Source organism: Eurosta solidaginis, chromosome 1 (assembly GCF_040869045.1).
Source record: "Eurosta solidaginis isolate ZX-2024a chromosome 1, ASM4086904v1, whole genome shotgun sequence".
In the NCBI taxonomy this organism is placed as follows: Eukaryota; Metazoa; Arthropoda; class Insecta; order Diptera; family Tephritidae; genus Eurosta; species Eurosta solidaginis.
The window spans coordinates 184736238-184757524 of NC_090319.1; positions in this window are offsets into that span (position 1 = coordinate 184736238).

Here is a 21287-nt window from a genome sequence, read left to right on the forward strand (position 1 = left end):
GAACGCAGGAACAGCTGGTGATTCGTTGACAGACAAACTGGTTCAGAGCCGACGGCAACTTCGAAATCGCCACCGAACCCCAATTTTCTCACTTAACTAAAGAAAATGCTGGATCAAGAGGACGACTGGAAGTTAGCCGTTGCTTGCTGACAAACGAAAAAAATAGCTAAGTCGAGGGCGGCTACCCGGTAGGAATTTAATTAGGCCACTGGCCTAAACACCTAGCAAAGGGAAACATAGTCCAGGAACTAATAAAGAAAGAGAACGAGCAATGGTCACGTAATAGTGAGGAATCCCTTTAGGTGCTTCTCGACACTCATTTACCATCGAGAGACGGTTTAGAAGAGCCAGCAGACATCACTCACACTTCGATCACGGAGCTAGTAGTGCCGGGATTGGTGACCAATACCAAGATATAATGAGCTGTGAAAACGTTTTCTAAGTTTAAATCTCTGGCCCAGACGGTATATTCCCGGTCATGCTACAATTTTCAAGTATGGAGGTCGTGGAATGACTTAAAATAATATTCGATGGGTGCATAAGGCTGAATCATGTACCGCACTCTTGGAGAACTGCTTGTGTCCCAAAGACTATAGACCCATTAGCTTAACATCATTTCTGCTCAAAACCTTTGATAGGCTGATAGATATGTACATAAAGTCCAACGTGGATGAAAAGCTGCTCTCCGCAACACAGCATGCGTACACCAAAGGCAAGTCGGTAGACACCGCATTGTATAGGGTGATAATAAGCATAGAGAAATCACTGGAATATAAGGAGTATGCTCTAGGAGTCTTCTTGGACGTTGCCGGGGCTTTCAATAATATTGCAAAATGGGCGATTATGGATGGTCTTAATTACATTAAAGTACGTACTGCCTTAATCAGATGGTTAAATTGCAGAAAGATTACATCAGAATGGGGATTGTACGAGGCCACGAAATCAGTGGACAGGGGCACGCCGCAGGGAGGTGGCTATCACCTCTGCTGTGGACGCTGGTCATCAACCAACTGCGATTCGATGGGGGACCCGTAAATTTACGGCTTACGCAGATGACGTTGCAATTGTAATAAGTGGAAAGTGCCTTCCAACGATTAGTTCTTTGATGGATCAGGCGCTTCGGGATATTCATACGTGGGCATCTAATGTCGGGCTGAACGTCAATGCGGAGAAGACGGATATGGTTTTGTTTACAAAGAGGTACAAGGTCCCAAATTGGACCAGGCCTAAGTTAGGAGGGGTTACAGGAGAAACCTTGCAAAAAATATCTAGGAATCATCCCAGATAGTAAGCTGTCATGGAAGCTCAATGTGGAGGAGAGGCTCAAGAAGTGTCGTACTCTATGCATGTAAAAGAATGCTGGGGTGTTCATGGGGCTTATCGCCCTCTCTTTCTCATTTGGTTTTTACAGCGATTGTAAGCCCTATTATATACTATGGAGTTCTTGTTTGGTGGAAAGCCACAAAAAAACAACATACCTCAAAAAATTAGAGGGGGTAGGCAGACTATCGATGCTTAGCATTACGGGAGCCCTGAAACAACCCCGACGGCTGCACTGTATGTCATTCAGCACATTCCACCTATAGACCTGGTAGCAAGGAACAAAGAATTAACAACCGCAACCAGGCTCGGTGCCTCGGGGCAGCTGGAGGGCCGACCATATGGCCATAGTAGTATAGCGTCATCAATCACAATACGAACAGACTACCTGATTCCCTATCTGCGTGTTAGAGTGTAAGCAGTCTCTGGAGAGAATCGGGACAGGGAGAAGCATACATCTATATTGGGTCCCAGGGAATATGGGAATAGACGGGAATGAAAAAGCGCACGAACTAATTAAAAAGGGCGCATCTCTTGAAGCTTGCTCCGAAGACGTCCCAATTAGACTGGGCGAGATTAAGCGAAGGCGAGAGGTGCCAATGATCGACCAACCGGGAAAGGCGTGTGTTCAAGCGCGGGGCTGTAAAGTGTCGGAAATTATTTGTAGGTATTACGACCTTAGACTAACAAAGTTGCTTCTATCATTAAAAAGAGAGGACTGTAGACTTATGACTGGTATTCTGACTGGAAATTGAGTTCTGGCGTCACATGTCTTTAAATTAGGCTTGGTTAGTGATAGCAGATGTAGGAAGTGCGGGTTGAAGGAGTAAACGATCGAGGAAAGGTCGGTCTGTAATCTTATGTTTTCCCATCAAGGATTGTATAAACACGTTTTGCGTATTTTTATTTTTTTTTGGCGTTACAAGTTTGGCAATTATGAACAAAAATTTGAAACTATAACAGGCCAGTAATATTTCTGACTTAGACAGGAAAGCTCCTTGTGGATACCACCATGACGAGGCGACGGTGAGCTGCGAGACGACACTTCCGGCCCAGGTCGCAATTCCGACGGAACCCAAAGCTTCCACGCCAGGCCCGCTAGAAGATCCCTGTGGAATTGTGTCCCTTTATAAACATAGCCGTCCGATAAACATAACTCTGGGAGTTTGTCCTTGTTCTCGGTCACTGTCTTTATCAATTCCGCATACCCAACTTCCCAAAAAGATCTTCTTGATTCATTAGCCATTTATGGTTGGCCTGATCAGTTATGATGGTGAACGGGGCTCCTTCCACATAAGATCGGAATCTCTTCACACTCGTGATCGCGGCGTAGCGTTCTAGTTCTGTAATGCTATTTAGTTTTGCTGAGACGTAGGCATTGGGTCTTTCGTTCTAGTCATCGTCCAGTTGAAACAAAAGCACTCAGTCGATGCGTCGCATGGAATATAAAATATTCGGTTTAAATCCGGGTATGTAAACACCGGTGCGGACATCATGCTTTGTTTTAAGATGTCAAATGATTTAATTACTTCGCCAGTCATCACAAATTTCTTTACTTTATCTGTCTCGAGGCAGTCTTGCAGCGGAGCTGCAATTGTCGCATAGTCATGTATGAAAAGTGGGTACCAGCCCAATATACCGAGGAACACAGCTACCACTTTATTGGCATCCGTTCTAATACAACAATCCCCGACTACGTATCCTAAATATGGGAACTCTTTAAAACTGAACTTTCTCTTCTCTACATTTATTGTTAGCCTAGGCTTGCTAAGACACCGAGCGACCCTTTCCAAACAACACGTATGAGAAAGGAAATCCTCTGAACAAACTAACAATTCGTCAAGATAAACAAAAACACACTCACGTAAAGTGGCGGGAATGGTATTGTCCATCGGACAACGCATTCGTTTCGACGCATTGCATAAGCCGAAAGGCATGACAGAAAATTGGTATAGGGGTCGGCCAGGGACAGTGAATGCAGTCTTTTCACGCGACCTCTCTAGGGGAATCTGCCAAACGCGTCCTTTAGATCAAGCAGAAATATATCTCTTATTTTGCAGTCGGCTCAAAATTTCATCGAAATGGTGTAAGGGATACGCATCTTTAATTATCCTTTCGTTGACCTTTCGTACGTCCCGGCAAAGGCGTCTCGATGACTCTCATGCTAAGCATTCTGCGTATATGAGTTTCAGAATCGCAGGGGAAATGGGGTAGTGCCGTTGCTTCACTAACAGATTCTCGTCGAAAACTGCTATGGCGTGTTCGTCTTTGTCCGTCCGGCCCAACCCAAGTACTTCGAAGAACATTGTGTTTTCTTCCGAAGTTAAAACATGTTACACGGCGTAGAAAAACAGACTTGTTGGTGGAGGTGGAGCACGCTACGATATATACCTAGTATAGGGGAAATCGAATTTTGAGAAGTGAATTGCACACGTGTCCCGTAAAAAAAATTATTTTTATACACAATTTTTTTTCCGAATAAACGTTTCAAAACCAAATGTATTTGTTTTTGTTTATTTTATTTTTTTTTTTTAATATTAATAGCTTCGCTGAAGTTTCACCTGACTTGACTGGCGTCCCGTACAAACATTCATTTTGGCGACTTTTCACACATATACAAATATATCAAGACCAGGTTGGTATTCTTTTTTACACATGTATCATACAATCCTTTGATCTATAGAGTTGAAAATGGCCTATTACCTGAATATTTAGAATATTTAATTAGAAGAAACTCTGATATACATCAGTACCTAACTTAGCAGGCAAATCAGTTTCACTTGGAGCCTGTACGTACAACTAAGGGCTTAAAATCAGTATTTAATAATGGATTAGCAATGTATAATGCCGTCCCAGATGAAATAAAAAATGTAAGAACAGTTGGATTGTTTAGGGAAAAGATAGGTCTCTGGTTAGATGCTAATGTAATGGCTGTTGATTAATGCGATATGAAATAATCTATCTATAGATATTGTTACGAATATTAGTAAAACTAAGGGGGATGCTATCGTCTCTAAGCCGATGCTAAGCAGTGACGTGAATTCACATCCATAGATCAATCATTATGTATCCACATAAACGAAATAATTGCGTCTACACATATGTACCATGTACGTATACGAGCAGCGGAGAGTCAATACACAAACACATGCATATATCTGAGATACTCCTGAAAGTATGCAATGAGAAAAACTATAAAATCATGCAATTGTAGTTACAGCTGAGAAGTTTGAGAGCTGCTGGAATAGTAGATTCTGGAAGCGCCTAGAAGATGCGAACGTTGAAATCCGAGAGTATAAAAGACGGCAATTGTAGAGGCGCTGGAATTCAGTTTGATTTGAGATTTCGATTAAGACGCTATCTAGCGAGCAATAGCAGTATTATTTTGGATAGAGGAGTTTCACTTGAGCTATCAATCAGTTTGGTTCTTAAGCAAGCTATTCGTTGCAAAGGTGCAATTAAATCGCTTAACAGTTTCAGTGAGTAATCCAAAGGTAAAGACACCATCCTTTGACGGTTCTGTTCCTTTACAGGTCTTTAAGCTACAATTTGAGCAGACCGCAACAGTGAACAACTGGAATGCTGAAGATAAAGCTGCTGCACTCTTCGTAGCATTGAAAGGACCAGCTGCCGAAATCTTACAGACAATTCCAGAGTACGAACGGAACAGCTATGAAGCATTGATGGCCGCTGTCGAGAGACGTTATGGAAGCGAGCATAGAAAACAGATATTCCAAATTGAGTTGCAAAACCGTCACTAAAGAGCGAATGAGACTTTGCAGGAGTTTGCCTCGGATGTTGAAAGGTTGGCACATTTGGCAAATGCAGACGCACCCGTGGAGTATACCGAGAGGGTAAAAATCCAGAGTTTTATAAATGGCATACGGGACGCAGAAACGAAGCGACGATATGTGCAAACCCAAAATCTACATTCAAAGAAACGGTATCCCATGCACTGACACAAGAAACAGCGCCACTTTTGAGTAAGCTAGCGTACAAAGCTCATCGCGTGGAAGTGGAAAGACCAGACTGGGTAGACGCAATTTTGGAAGCATCGAAGGGTACGCAGCAGAAGAATAATGATGCAGTCAAATGCTGCAAGTGTGGAAAGCCAGGGCATATTGCGCGTTATTGCAACACCAACACTAACAGTTCCAATAATGTGGGTGGTCGTAAACGCAGAGAATAAGGAGATGATCAAATCTCCAAGACCACTCAATCGTTAAACTAAATCGAGTCAGCCGCAAGGGGCGGCAGCTGGCTCCCGCAATTGAATGCCCCATAATCTCTATCTCGCAGATTGGAAGAAGATCGAGCAATCTTACTGTTGGAGGATATGTGGACGGAAAGGAACGTTTACTGACTGTGTATACCGGTGCATCCCATTCCATCATTCGATCAGATTTAGTCAACAAAAAGATAGGACCATTGCTTGGAGCAAGATTACGTACAGCCACGGGAGAGGACACCCAGGTAATTGGAGAAGTAGAATGTGAAGTAGCAATTGGGAACGTCACGGTACTTCACAACTTTATAGTGGCAGGTATTGTTGATGAAATCATAATTGGAGTGGACTTCTTAATCAACCAAGGCATCAAGATCGATATGCAAAGCAAGACGATGCGATATAAAAACATGGATGTGCCACTTAATTTCGGCTACGAGAGAGGCTACAGCAGTAAACGAGTGCTGGTGGAAGAGAGTCAGCAAATACCACCAAAATCAGAAGCAGTCATCTGGGCAAAGGTTGATGGAGATTGTGGGACAAACAAATTGTGGGTTGTCGAGGCAGCAAATAAATCAGCACTGAACATACTTCTAGGAAAAACCCTGGCTATGACAAAACAATATGGACGTATTCCGGTAAGAGTACTCAATGAGTTCAAGTCACCATTCAATTTGACCAAAGGAGCTATTTTGGGAAGATGCCAAGAGGCCGAAGTAGTTATTAACTGTGAACAGCTCCAGGAACACGTTTCATCGAGTAATACTGATTTTTCAAATGGTATCACGGCATGGACGCATGGGCTAGAGGAAGCCTTCAGAGTAAGGCAAAACAACTGCTCATAAAATACGCGAACATATTTGACCAGGATGGTTCCAAGCCAGGCCGCACCAATGTTGTGAAACATCAAATTGACACTGGAGATGCGAGGCCGATCCGTCAAGCTCCACGTAGTGTTCCACTGGCGAAGCGGGAAGTTGTGAGTCAAATCATACAAGAAATGAGTGACAGCGGCGTCATCGAACCATCAGCTAGTTCATGGAGCCCACCGGTAGTACTTGTAAAGAAGAGGGATGGAAAAATGAGGTTTTGCGTGGACTACCAAAAGTTGAATGACGTTACGAAAAAGGATAGCTACCCGTTGCCAAGAACTGACGACACTCTGGACTCGCTATCTGGTACGAAATGGTTTTCCACACTGGACTTGAAAAGCGGCTACTGGCAAGTTGAGGTGTAGGAGGAAGATAAAGAGAAAACAGCCTTCAGTGTCGGTGATGGTCTTTGGCAATTTTCAGTGATGCCTTTTGGACTTTGTAATGCACCAGCTACTTTTGAGAGACTCATGGACCAGGTACTGAAAGGACTACATTGGAAAACATGCTTGGTGTACCTGGACGACATCATCGTATTGGGCAAGAGTTTTGATGAACATCTTAAAAACTTGGAGGAAGTTTTCCAGAGAATAGCTGGCGCTGGTCTTAAGTTAAGTCCGAAAAAGTGTACGCTGTTTAAAAAGGAATTAAATAATTTGGGCAACAAGGTAACGACAGAAGGTGTCTGTACAGCGAATGAAAAGATAGAGGCAGTAAAGGATTGGCCAAGACCACAGAAACTGCATGAATTGAGAAGTTTCCTTGTGCTGTGCTCATATTACCGCCGATTTGTACCAAATTTTTCCAGCGTAGCCCATAGCCTCCATGAGCTTACAAGAAAAAACAAAGCTTTTGAATGGAAGAACGAGCAAGAAGTGGCTTTCCAAACATTGAAGGAGCGTTTGTGCACTGCCCCAATAGCATATCCGGTTCCAGGAGCAACATTTATTCTAGATACAGATGCGAGTGGATATGCTATAGGAGGCGTTTTATCAAAACTGGTCGATAGACAAGAGAAGGTAGTTGCATATTACAGCCGTTCGATTGGAAAACCAGAGAGGAACTACTGTGTTACGCGGAGAGAGCTGTTGGCATTGGTAGAGTGCATCAAACATTTTCACAAATACCTCTACGGCCAGCGAATCCGTGTCAGGATAGATCCCGCAGCGTTGAAATGGCTCCTGCAGTTCCGTAATCCGGAAGGACAATTGGCACGGTGGATCGAGCGACTACAAAGCTATGACTTTTCCATTGAGCATCGAAAAGTTAGTACCCATGGAAATGCCGATGCAATGTAACCAAGACCATGTAGTTTGGAATGCAAGCACTGTTCAAAAGCCGAGGCTAAAGAAGACATTAAAAATGTCCGGCTAATGACTATAACATGTAAGAATGAATGGGACAAGGAACAACTAAGAAAGCGTCAGCTAGAAGATACAGATCTGTCACATGTTATGCAAGGGCTCGAACGAAACGAAAGACCAAGCAGAGAGGAGATGTCAGCAGAGAGTCCCATTGCGAAGTCATATTGGGCACAGTGGAAGAGTTTAGAATTGATATCCGCTTGCCTTCATCGAGTATGGGAGAGTGAGGATGGTCAATGCAAGAAGAGACTGATAGTTGTTCCCAGAAAGAGGATTCCTGACGTGCTCAGCGAGCTGCACAATGGTCCAAGTGGAGGTCAATTTGGAATCACGAAGACACTCGAGAAAATTAAGCACAGATTCTATTGGGTTGGTTGCCGTCAGTCGGTCACCGAGTGGATTGCCAACTGCGAGGAATGCAACAGAACGAAAGGGTTCAAAACCCGAAGTCATGGCCAGATGAAGCAGTATATTTCAGGTGCACCATTTGAAAGGATCGCCATGGATGTGGCAGGTCCATTTCCTACTAGCAACCGCGGAAACAAATACGTACTGGTGGTTATGGATTATTTCAGTAACTGGTCAGAGGTATACCCAATACCAAACCAAGAAGCAGAAACAGTAGCAGAAGTGGTTAAAAACGAATGGGTTGCAAGGTATGGTGTACCAATGGAGTTATATTCTGACCAAGGCAGGAATTTTGAATCAGCTGTGTTTCAAGAAATGTGCAAGAAGTTGGGCATTCGAAAAACACGGACAACTGCATTGCATCCTCAGTCCCATAGTATGGTGGAACGTTTCAATAGAACATTGGAGGAGCATTTAAGGAAAGTAGTAGACAAGTACCATAAGGACTGGGATACACACATATCATTATTCTTGATGGCCTACCGATCGGCAGTACATGACACAACGGACCAAACTCCCGCAAAGGTAATTTTTGGCAATGACCTTCGACTGCCAGCTGATTTGAAGTATGGGATAGATGCCGATGCGGAGAGGAATGTCAAGAAATCCACTGGTGTCTTGGAAGAAGAGCTGAGAGAGATACACGATCTGGTAAGGCAACGAGCAAAGATTTTGAGTGACAAGATGAAAGCGAGGTACGATAAAGCAATTAATTCGGAAGGGTTTCAGGAAGGAGATTTGGTGCTGCTATACAACCCACAACGAAATAAAAGGTTTGTCCCCGAAATTGCAGTGTAACTGGGAAGGCCCATACAAAGTTGTAAAACGGATCAACGATGTAGTGTACCGCATACAAACCACTACCAAACCACGAACCAAAATGAAAGTGGTTCATTTGGAGAGGTTAGCAGCCTTTAGATCGAGAAATTTGTCTGATCGGGATGATCAGACTTAGGTGGAGGACAGTGTTACGAATATTAGCAAAACTAAGGGGTGATGCTATCGTCTCTAAGCCGATGCTAAGCAGTGACGTGAATTCACATCCATAGATCAGTCATTATGTATCCACATAAACGAAACAATAATTGCGTCTACACATATGTATCATGTACGTATACGAGCAGCGGAGAGTCAATACACAAACACATTCATATATCTGAGATACTCCTGAAAGTATGCAATGAGAAAAACTATAAAATCATGCAATTGTAGTTACAGCTGAGAAGTTTGAGAGCTGCTGGACTAGTAGATTCTGGAAGCGCCTAGAAGATGCGAACGTTGAAATCCGAGAGTATAAAAGGCGGCAATTGTAGAGGCGCTGGAATTCAGTTTGATTTGAGATTTCGATTAAGACGATATCTAGCGAGCAAGAGCAGTATTATTTTGAATAGTAAAGTTTAATTTGAGCTATCAATCAGTTTGGCTATTAAGCAAGCTATTCGTTGCAAAGTTTGAGTGTTATTGTGAAGTACGTTAATAAAGGCCATTTTGCGTTATTAAATATTGGAGTTATTTATTCAACTGTTTAGTGATTCGAACTCAGCAGAAGATTGCAAATAAGGGGAATTGGAAGTAAATTCGTTACAATATAAAAAGAAGTGTACATTTTGATTGTCACTCCATAACTCGAGAACGGATAGAAAGATTGCCACGAAATTTTTAGGATAACTTAATAGGAACCCGGAGTGTATTTGTGAAAAGTTTTTTTTTTTTCGGGAAGTAGACCAGGGACTGCAAAAAAACTTTTGATGATGATCCCGGAAAAATTGACGGACGAATAGCCGATGAATGGATGAATGGCAATGCTAACTTAAATTTTTTTCGGTTGACTTATGGACTGGCATGCGTCATATGGTTTTCAAAGAGTTATTAATGATTATACAAGAGTAGACATAAAAAGAAATTCATACATTCTATTTGAAAAATCTTATTTCTAAAATTTTGATGTTGCTTTGCCCGTGGTGTGACCCCAGGGCATACGGTGTGGTAGGCGGAGCACGCCAATATCACACCACGGCGACCTCTCAACTATTAAGTGGCAAAAAACACAAGAAATGTAAATGATATGTTTGAAATTATTCAATCAACGTTTAAGCATATCTATGAAAACTATTTAATTTAGTGCAAAAAAGCGTAGAAAACATAACGATTGGATGACAAGCGACCTTAAAGCCTTAAGTATGTTTGAAAAGAGATAAGCTATATAGGAAATGGAAATCAAATCCTAATAACAGAATATAAATAAAATAGAAATTGCGCCAGCCAAATCGTCCATTGAACGAGAAATAAATATTACCGCGATAACTTCGTAGCCTGTAGGATTGATATTATGAAAACGTGGCAGTTCATAAATGAAATAGTTTGTCGCAAGAGTATAGTTGGGATGAACTCATTGTTAGAAACTTCTCAAGCGAAGATTTGAAAAGCGTTTGCGATAGCTTGAAACTAACATTCGAAAAAAGTGTTAAGTGCACAATAAACAGTTGTGATATAAATACCATAACCAGGATTGAAAGCAGAATATAGATCTCGGTTTTTTTGAAGAAATAGGTGAAGAAAAAATAGTCTCAATCATACATAAGCTCGAACACAAAGAGGGCCTTGAATTGACAAAATAAAAACAAAGGTCATTAAACTAATACTTTAATAGTAACTTCAGTAATAACCAAGCTTATTCTTACCTTAAGTCAAAGCGCTGTCCCTAAGCTTTTAAAAATATCGGTAATAAGACCCATTTACAAAGCAGGATCTAAACTTGATCATAAAAATTATAGGCCTGTTGTAATCTTGCCACTAAATGAAAAAATCATGGAAGAAGTTATAGTTCGTAGATTAACAAATTTCATGCAAAAATTCAAAATAATTGATAACAAGTAAGGAAGGCTAAGTTCGGGTGTAACGGAACATTACATACTCAGTTGAGAGCTGTGGAGACAAAGTAAGGGAAAATCACCATGTTGTAAAAAGAACCTAGGGTAACCCTGGAATGTGTTTGTATGACATGTGTATCAAATGGAAGGTATTAATGAGTATTTTAGGAGGAAGTGGGCCATAGTTCTATAGATGGACGCCATTTAGGGATATCGCCATAAAGGTGGACCAGGCCTGACTCTAGAATTTGTTTGTACGATATGGGTATCAAATGAAATGTGTTAATGATAATTTTAAAAGGGAGTGGGCCTAAGTTCTATAGGCGGACGCCATATCGCCATAAAGGTGGACCAAGGGTGACTCTAGAATTTATTTTGTACGATATGGGTATCAAATGAAAGGTGGTAAAGACTATTTTAAAAGGGAATGGTCCTTAGTTCTATAGATGGACGCCGTTTCGAGATATCGCCATAAAGATGGACCAGGGGTGACTCTAGAATTTGTTTGTACGATATGGGTATCAAACTAAAGGTGTTAATAAGTGTTTTAAAAGGGAATGGGCCTTAGTTCTATAGGTGGACGCCTTTTCGGAATATCGTTATAAAAGTGGACCAGGGGTGACTCTAGAATGCGTTTGTACAATATGGGTATCAAGTGAAAGGTGTTAATGAGTATTTTAAAAGGGCGTGGGTCTTAGTTCTATAGGTGGATGCCTTTTCGAGATATCGCCATAAAGGTGGACCAGGAGTGACTCTAGAATTTGTTTGTACGATATGGGTATCAAATGAAAGGTGTTAATGAGTATTTTAAAATTGCGTAGGCCTTAGTTCTATCGAGATATCGCCATAAACGTGGACCAGGGGTGACTCTAGAATTTGTTTGTACGATATGGGTATCAAATGAAAGGTGTTAATGAGTATCTTAAAAGGACGTGGGCCTAAGTTCTATAGGTGGACGCCTTTTCGAAATATCGCCATAAAGGTGGTCCAGGGGCGACTCTAGAATTTGTTTGTACGATATGGGTATCAGATGAAAAGTGTTAATGAGTATTTTAAAAAGGAGTGGGCCTTAGTTCTATAGGTGGGCGCCTTTTCGGAATATCGTTATAAAAGTGGACCAGGGTTGACTCTAGAATTTGTTTGTACGATATGGGTATCAAATGAAAGGTGTTAATGAGTATTTTAAAAAGGAGTGGGCCTTAGTTCTATGTGTGTACGCCTTTACGAGATATCGCCATAAACGTGGACCAGGGGTGACTCTAGAATTTGTTTGTACGATATGGGTATCAAATGAAAGGTGTCAATGAGTATCTTAAAAAGGCGTGGACCTTAGTTCTATAGGTGGACGCCTTTTCGAAATATCGCCATAAAGGTGGACCAGGGAAGACTCTAGAATTTGTTTGTACGATATGGGTATCAAATGAAAGGTGTTAATGAGTATTTTAAAAGGGCGTGGACCTTAGTTCTATAGGTGGACGCCTTTTCGAAATATCGCCATAAAGGTGGGCCAGGGTGACTCTAGAATTTTTTCGTACGATATGGGTATCAAATGAAAGGTGTTAATGAGTATTTTAAAAAGGAGTGGGCCTTAGTTCTATATGTGGACGCCTTTTCGAGATATCGCCATAAACGTGGACCAGGGGTGACTCTATAATCCGTTTGTACGATATGGGTATCAAATTAAAGGTATTAATGAGGGTTTTAAAAGGGAGTGGCCCTTAGTTGTATATGTGAAGGCGTTTTCGAGATATCTACCAAAATGTGGACCAGTGTGATCCAGAACATCATCTCTCGGGTACCGCTAATTTATTTATATATGTAATACCACGTACAGTATTCCTTCCAAGATTCCAAGGGCTTTTGATTTCGCCCTGCAAAACTTTTTCATTTTATTCTACTTAATATGGTAGGTGTCACACCCATTTTACCAAGTTTTTTCTAAAGTTATATTTTGCGTCAATAGACCAATACAATTACCATCTTTCGTTCCTTTTTTCGTATTTGGTATATAATTATGGCATTTTTTTCATTTTTCGTAATTTGCGATATCGAAAAAGTGGGCGTGGTCATGTCGGATTTCGGCCATTTTTTACACCAATACAAAGTGAGCTCAGATAAGTACGTGAACTGAGTTTAGTAAAGATATATCGATCTTTGCTCAAGTTATCGTGTTAAAGGCCGAGCGGAAGGACAGACGGTCGACTGTGTATAAAAACTGGGCGTGGCTTCAACCGATTTCGCCCTTTTTCACAGAAAACAGTTATCGTCCTAGGAGCTAAGCGTCTACCAAATTTCACAATGATTGGTTAATTTTTGTTCGACTTATGGCATTAAAAGCATCCTAGACAAATTAAATGAAAAAGGGCGGAGCCACACCCATTTAGAAATTTTCTTTTATTTTTGTATTTTGTTGCACCATATCATTACTGGAGTTGAATTTTGGCATAATTTACTTATATGCTGTAAAGATATTAACTTTTCTTTTAAAATTTGAATTAAAAATTTTTTTTTTTTTTAAAGTGGGCGTGGTCATTCTCCGATTTTGCTAATTTTTATTAAGCAGACATAAAGTAATAAGAGTAACGTTCCTGCCAAACTTCATTATGATATCTTCCGCGACTGCCAAATTACAGCTTGCAAAACTTCTAAATTACCTTCATTTAAAAGTGGGCGGTGCCACGCCCATTGTCCAAACTTTTACTAGTTTTCTATTCTGCGTCATAAGCTCAACTCATCTACCAAGTTTCATCGCTTAATGCGTATTTGGTAATGAATTATCGGACTTTTTCGATTTTTCGAAATTTTCGATATCGAAAAAGTGGGCGTGGTTATTGTCCGATATCGTTCATTTTAAATAGCGATCTGAGATGAGTGCCCAGGAACCTACATACCAAATTTCATCAAGATACCTCAAAATTTACTCAAGTTATCGTGTTAACGGAGAGACGGACGGACGGACATGGCTCAATCGAATTTTTTTTCGATACTGATGATTTTGATATATGGAAGTCTATATCTATCTCGATTCCTTTATTCCTGTACAACCAACCGTTATGCAATCAAAGTTAATATACTCTGTGAGCTCTGCTCAACTGAGTATAAAAACCAATACGGCTTCCAAAAAGGTAAAAATATTAATCAGCTACTACCCAATATGCACAGGTACAACTTTTTTCCTACCTTTGAGAAATATGTAGTTCTCAAATGGAAATCCAGCTTTTACAACAATTGGAGATCAAGTCGTTTTTCCAAATTTTGTTTTCAAATTGAGTGCTCTTGGAGGTCAATTTGAGGTATTACGTTCCAATATGCACAGGTACAACTTTTTTCCAACCTTTGAGAAATATGTAGTTCTCAAATGGAAATCCAACTTTTACAACAATTGGAGATCAAGTAGTTTTTCCAAAGTTTGTTTTCAAATTGAGTGCTCTGGGAGATCAATTTGAGGTATTACGTATTACTTAAAATTTTTTCAGATGGTAACGCGTTTATTCATTTATGTGTGTGGCAATGCTGTCCAATCATCTGTCAAAAGATTGGGTAGCAGTGATAGCAGTGAAACTGAAAAAGTGAATTAATTGATATATTGCGGCGAAGTATCCAATTTTAATATTGTAAGTATTTAATTAAATAAATATACATATGTGCAACTATTAAAATGCATAGAAGGAAGAAAATTAGAAGTGAGGTAAGGCAGGTGGTGGTTTTGCTGTCGGAGCCCTCGCCAACAATTGAAAGTTTGCCAATGGAGCCTGCACGAAAAAAAAATATCTCAGCTTTGGTGCAAAGAATTTTTAGAATTTTGTAAGAATCTAATTAATGAATTACAATTACTTAAAATTTTTAAATACTTTTAATTAATTTTTAAATATGTAAAATGAATTACTATTTATTTTAGTTTATGTTTATTCTATTAAACTGAAACCAAATTTATATACAACGCTGTTATTTTTATTCAATTGGGTTGGGAAATTTAATTCTAGAAGAGTTTTCTTTTTCACTTGAATCCAATTGGAGATCGATGTTGGAGTTCAAATTTATATCAAATAATTTCTCAAGTGGAAAACTGAAATTATTTACGTATAAAAAATGTGCCGTTTTGTTTGAGAATGGGTTGGTTCTACAATGGAGGTACAATGGATAATAAACATTGGAATTTGGAAAACGAGTTGGATTTCCATTTGACCTCAAACCAATTTCAAACAAAAATGTTTATTGGGTAGGACGTTTTTCGAATCACACAATCCAAAATTAAGGAAAAACCTACAATTGTCTTGCACTATTCGTAAACTTTGGTAAATCATTTGATACTTTTTCGCATTCCAAATTATTAGATGCACTTGGGGTCGCCAGAACCTCACATGCTAAATATGTGTATACAACAATTTCAGTTAATTTCTCAGACATAACACTAGTACTCCACTATTTTAACTGCTTGCATACCGAGTTAACGCCTCGCCCCTGCACCGAGATACTGCAAACCACTTGAAGTGGAATATGCACATATCCTACCTCAGAGAAAGTTTAGGTCCGCATCTTTTTTTATAAAACACTTAAGCTATTGCAGATACTTAGAAGTTCTGAAACAAGATTACATGGCCTTATCAGAATCGGACCTAGAGCAAAGTATCACAGCATGCGGCGCTTCCACGTGTTGCAATAATCTGCAAAGCAGACAAAACCGCCTCCTCAAAATTCTTAGCAAAAAGAAAAATGTATGCGACTCATACCATACTCTCAATAAAGAAATAGGTCTGCTCGACATTAAATCCATATATGTACAGGCTGACAATATTGAATGAATTTTATGATGATAGCAGCCTAAGGATACCAATTGACATCTCTATGGTCCCCGTAAATGTAAGGAAAATATACTGCGGATCCCAAAATTCCTCAACAACTATACCAAAAGCATGATACAAATATTACAAGGTAATTAGAGTGTGCTATGCAAAGGGAGTAGACGTGCCTGTGTTGGCTGGCCATATATTACGACTTTTTATGTGTCTAACATGCCAACCTAATACAAACGTACACACTGCGTTTTTTTAGCGCACACAAACAACCGGCGCTTTTTGCTCTAACTTAAATAAGCATGCGTTGCGACAATGTAAAGAATGTGTGCAAACGTCAAATATAAATGTCACGCAGAACAAAAATTGGAAATGGAGTTAGGTTTTCACGCAGCAAATTCAATTTGGGTTGCTCTCATACAAGTTGTATGTGCATGAGAAATTTTTGACAGAAAATGACTTGCGTGTGTTTTTATTAGGTTGGCTTGTAAACCAGGGCTTTTCATTTCATAGCACAATTGGGCCCTCTCAATTCACATGATATGACTCGCTCTGTCGTCGTTAATTGAGTTAGTCGCCGCTTGGCACTTGGCGTAGCAACATCGGTAATGGTATGAGGTGGGTTTTGTCTAAGGCTGGGGTAACGCTCAGTCAATCCAGAGTCGAGTAAAGGTCCCACAAACCCCTACTGAAAAAATACACAATATTTATGTGTTACGAACACACGCACACACGGCTGGAGATATTATACGGGCAGCAGCTTTCCGTCGCAAGATGGCGAGGGGGCGGAGCGGTGGCTAACGGTCGTTGGAATAGAGGAGGTTAGGTAGAACGGTCGGGTAACGGACGGACTGGTACTGCGGTACGGAAGCAGCGGCTTATCGGCGGTAGGATAGCAAGCGGCCAGTGGCTGGTGTATCAGCGGCGGGACGGATGGCGATAGGACCGCGAACGGCATGTGGTTGATGTGGCAGCGGCGGCACCAGAAAGGCGGGATGGGCACGATGGTAGTATGGCGGACTGCCAACGGTCGGCGTAGCACCCGCGGAATGGAAGGCATCCGCCCCGCTCGTCCTTACCTGGGTGAAGGGTGACCCGCGCCATGACAGGCTAGCCGGAGTGGCAATTTTGTCTTTAAAAAGACAACCACTCCCGCTGCCTAACCTGCGAGGACTGAATTGCAAAAATGCAAATTCGATGTTTATATGGGTGGTGCCGCAAACTGGTTGAGAAGTCAACACACCATTATTGTGATTTTCGTTGGTTTGCTGTCAGTGGTTGTTGACAATGCTATAAAAGAATAAGTACAAGTGGTTGTTGGCTATGCTATAGAGGGAGGTTCAGGTTTAAGTGAATAAGGAAATACAGAGGGTTACGTTATTGTAACGCTACGTTACAGACCCCCTCCCACTTCGGTTGACGGAAAGCTGCGGTGGGGAAAGATGGATCTCCAGGCATGGCCTAGGTCTTATGCCGGTGTGCATGTGGGCGAAGCACTTTATTAATTATTTTTTTTTCTCAAAAATATACAGTCATTCCACTTATATCTAACAGAGTGTATGTTTCTAATTCATTTGTATAACGTAAGAATAATTACATTTCATTGTTCTTAAAACTAACAGGGTATATTTCATACAATTCATTATAATACATAATATTCTTCTTCTTCGTTTCCATCTTCCTCGGATTGTGATTTCATCATGGCTATCAGGTATTTGATGATGCGGGAACAACCAAGTAAGCCCCTTCCAAACTTTGATTCGGGGGGATTGTATAATGGGGAGAAGATTATAGCGTGCGACAACTTCGCGAGCTCGCGGTGGGTGGCGGAAGTGGTTCCATACCTCCAAAAGCAAGGCACGAACGCGCGCTTTGAGTTGATGGATAAAGCGCAAATCCCTATGGTAACAAAAGTTAAGGTATGGATACCATGCGTGATGAAGTCGGAGGATACAGTGCGACTTCTGCAGAATCAGAATCCGACATACCGACACAGGATTGGAAGGTGCTTACTGTATCTCGGCCTACCGAGGATGTTCAGTTCTACATCTTCCAAATAAACAAGCAGGCGGAATATATTTTGTACACGCAGCTTGGCAAAGTGTCCTTTGGCACTGGCAAAATTTACATGCGTCTCAGCAAAAGAAGTCCCGAGGATAAAATCCTTAACACGCTAGAGGCGGGTGAAGTCGAAAAGGACCTCAAAAGCCTAAGGGTAAAAAAAACAGGTGGAGGTCCCCGGCGTCACCACGAAGGTGTTAGAAGAGGACTAACTGCCAAATGGTGCTGTGACTCGCACAGAGGAACACCCAGCACAACAGCCACGAGAGGCTGAAGGGGGCCTCGAATACTCTAAACCAAACGGGCAAGGGCAGGACGACTACATCAAGACGAAGGTGCTGGAGGGGAGCAAACAGCCCAATTGTGCTGCGAGTCGTACAGATAAACCTCCAACACAGTAAAGTGGCGTCGAGCGAACTCCTCCTAACCTTTGAGGAGGGTTCGTTTGACGTGGCGCCGATCCAGGAGCCGTGGCTCTCATCGGGAGGAAATGTTTCTGGACTAAGCGTGCATGGATTTGGCGTTAACTACCAACAAAGGGAAGGGCGGGTGCGAGCTGCAGTAATGATAAGGAAACAGCTGCATTCATACATGCTGCCTAATTACACCACTAAGGACCTCGTGATACATGGCCCATGATGCGGAGGTTCCGCCGATGGAGTGAAAAAGGCTAGTACAGGAGGAAGGGCGCAAAATCGCGGTTGGTCATAGGCGCAGATGCAAATGCGCACCACAATGCGTGGGGAGAAGCAGATACGAACGAGATAGGAAAATCTCTATTTTGTTACATCCTGCCAACCAATTTGCAGATAGCCATCAGGGGAATGTCCCTACATACATTGGTCCAACATCCAGCAATGTTCTGGATATTACATTGAGCTCCGAGCGTGATATATCAAGTTATGATTGGATGGTTCTTGATAGACCATCCTTCTCCGACCATGCGTATATCAGCTTCAGCATCCCCCTAAAGAGGGTAGAGAAGGCAGGAACCTTGAGAATCCCTTAAGGTTGCCAATGTGGAGGAACTGGAGGTTGCCAATGTGTAGGAACTGGAGGAGTCGAATGAATTCCTAGCAAGGACGCTTATGACTGCGTATAACAAAGCTTGCCCTCTAAGAAGATTCAGAGAAAAAGCAAAGCCACCATGGTGGAGCAATGAGCTGAGTCTTCTAAGAAGACAGGTAAAACAAATGTTAAAGCTCGCAAAGACCGCGGGTAGCGAAGCGTGTCGGAACGAGTACAGGGATCTACTGAGGATCTACAAGCGTGAAATTAGCGGGGCGAAGAGAAACTCATGGAAAAGCTTCTGTACGGACATGGAGTGCTCCAGCGAAACAACACGGTGGAACAAAGTCCTAGTGAACACAATTGGCGCCCAAATGTAAGTCGCTCGACCAATTGTGTTTTGCGTGAAAGAAATAAAACACGATAATTAGTATTTACATAGGAATATGTATTACAATTATAATGAATGTTTTATTTCGTCTATTTGTATATAAGTATATGTAAATATCACAATATGGAAATTAGGAACTTACATTTTTAATGTTGCGAAATTTCGAACAGCTGGTGATTCGTTGACAGGCAAACTGGATCAGAGCCGACGGCAACTTCCAAATCGCCACCGAACCCCAATTTTTCCACGTAACGAAAGAAAATGCTGGATCAAGAGGACGATTGGAAGTTAGCCGTTGCTTGCTGACAAACGAAAAAAAAATAGTTAAGTCGAGTGCGGCTACCCGGTAGGAATTTAATTAGGCCACTGGCCTAAACATGCCGGCCCCCTTGCCATGGGCAATATTCGAAATGCCAACACCAGCCGGTTCAACGTTTGACTTGAAATTATGAAATGAACATTAAATTGATAAAATTTAAATATACCATAAGAAATATTTAAGAGCATTTATGTGAGATTTTGTAGCTTGCGACATAGAAGCTCATGATCAACTGAGTCAAACGCCTTGGAATGATCGAGTAGAGTTAGAAAAGCAAGATTATTACCATCAATTTCCATCCTGATGCTTTCTATAACATCCAACAGAGCCGAAATGCTACTTCGCTTCGGTCTGAAACCGGACTGACGGTCTGTTAGAAGTCTGTTATCATGCGCATATGACATTATTTGCTTATGAAGGATACGCTCAACAACTTTAGACAAAAATGGTAGGATAGCAATGGGCCTGTACTCGTTATTTTTTTTATGTACAGGAATGATTTTAGCAACTTTCCAGCACCTGGGGAATACACAGGTCGTTAGTATGGAGTTAACTAGATGAGTCACATGTGACAGAATCTTTGGCAATATAATTTTGAGAAACTTCGCACTGGTTCCATCAAAGCCAGTAGCGTTTGACTTCACGCACATACATTCAAGAGGACTGGCGCCAACATTTACACGTTCACAGTAGTTGTCAAGACTAACTCGAGGGTTTGACACAGGCAAACTAGCAAAATTAACGTTAATTTCATCTAAGTCAGAGTGAACAGGTAGGCTTTCTTTGGGTTTTCCCACGCCAATCGCCCTTATGGTATTCCAGGTTTGCCGCGAGTTCATGGCCAGGCTAAATTTTTCATCATAAAACAAACTTTTCGCTCTTTTAATTGGTTATACGTATCTGCAGTACGGTACCTTTTCCACCGCGAGTATGCTTTATTACGCACATTGATTAAATGTTTAATGTTAGCATTAAACCAAGTCCTACTGAACCGATTGACTACCTTAGTTTTTATAGGGACATAATAGTCGAAAAGCCAGTTGATTTCGTCCTGCAGAAAGTTTGTTTTATCTCCAACCGATGTGAAACTCCGGATGAGACTCCACTCCACCAACTCCACTGCAGCAGTAAGCGAATCATAATCAATTCGATTAAAATCACGATAAGTTACGGACACAGGTCTTTTGGTTGACTGGAAGTCGTAAATCATGAAAATTAAATCATGCTTTGAGAAACTTGAAGCAGACAATTGGTTATATTGGAGGGTTTTTTGGAGGTCACTGACAAAGAATAAATCAAGGAGAGTGCTATTAGCACGAGTGAAGTGAGTAGGAGAAGAGGTGTTTGTCGAATATAGTCCAAGAGATTCCATACTTAGTTTTAAACTGTTATCCTCAAGCAAATTGCTGTTGAAATCACCGGCAATTATGATATTACTGTAGTTGCCTAGTAGTGATTGAACGAATTCGGTGAAATCCATAAAATTCACCTGCCGATTGGGTCGGTATACACATCCAATAAGAAGCTTATCATGGTTAGAAACTATTTCAACAAACACATATTCAACAGGATCACCTTCACTAGAAACACAACTTAATCTACAGGACAAGCTTTCTTTTACATAAATCGCAACACCACCACCATGACCATAGCGAT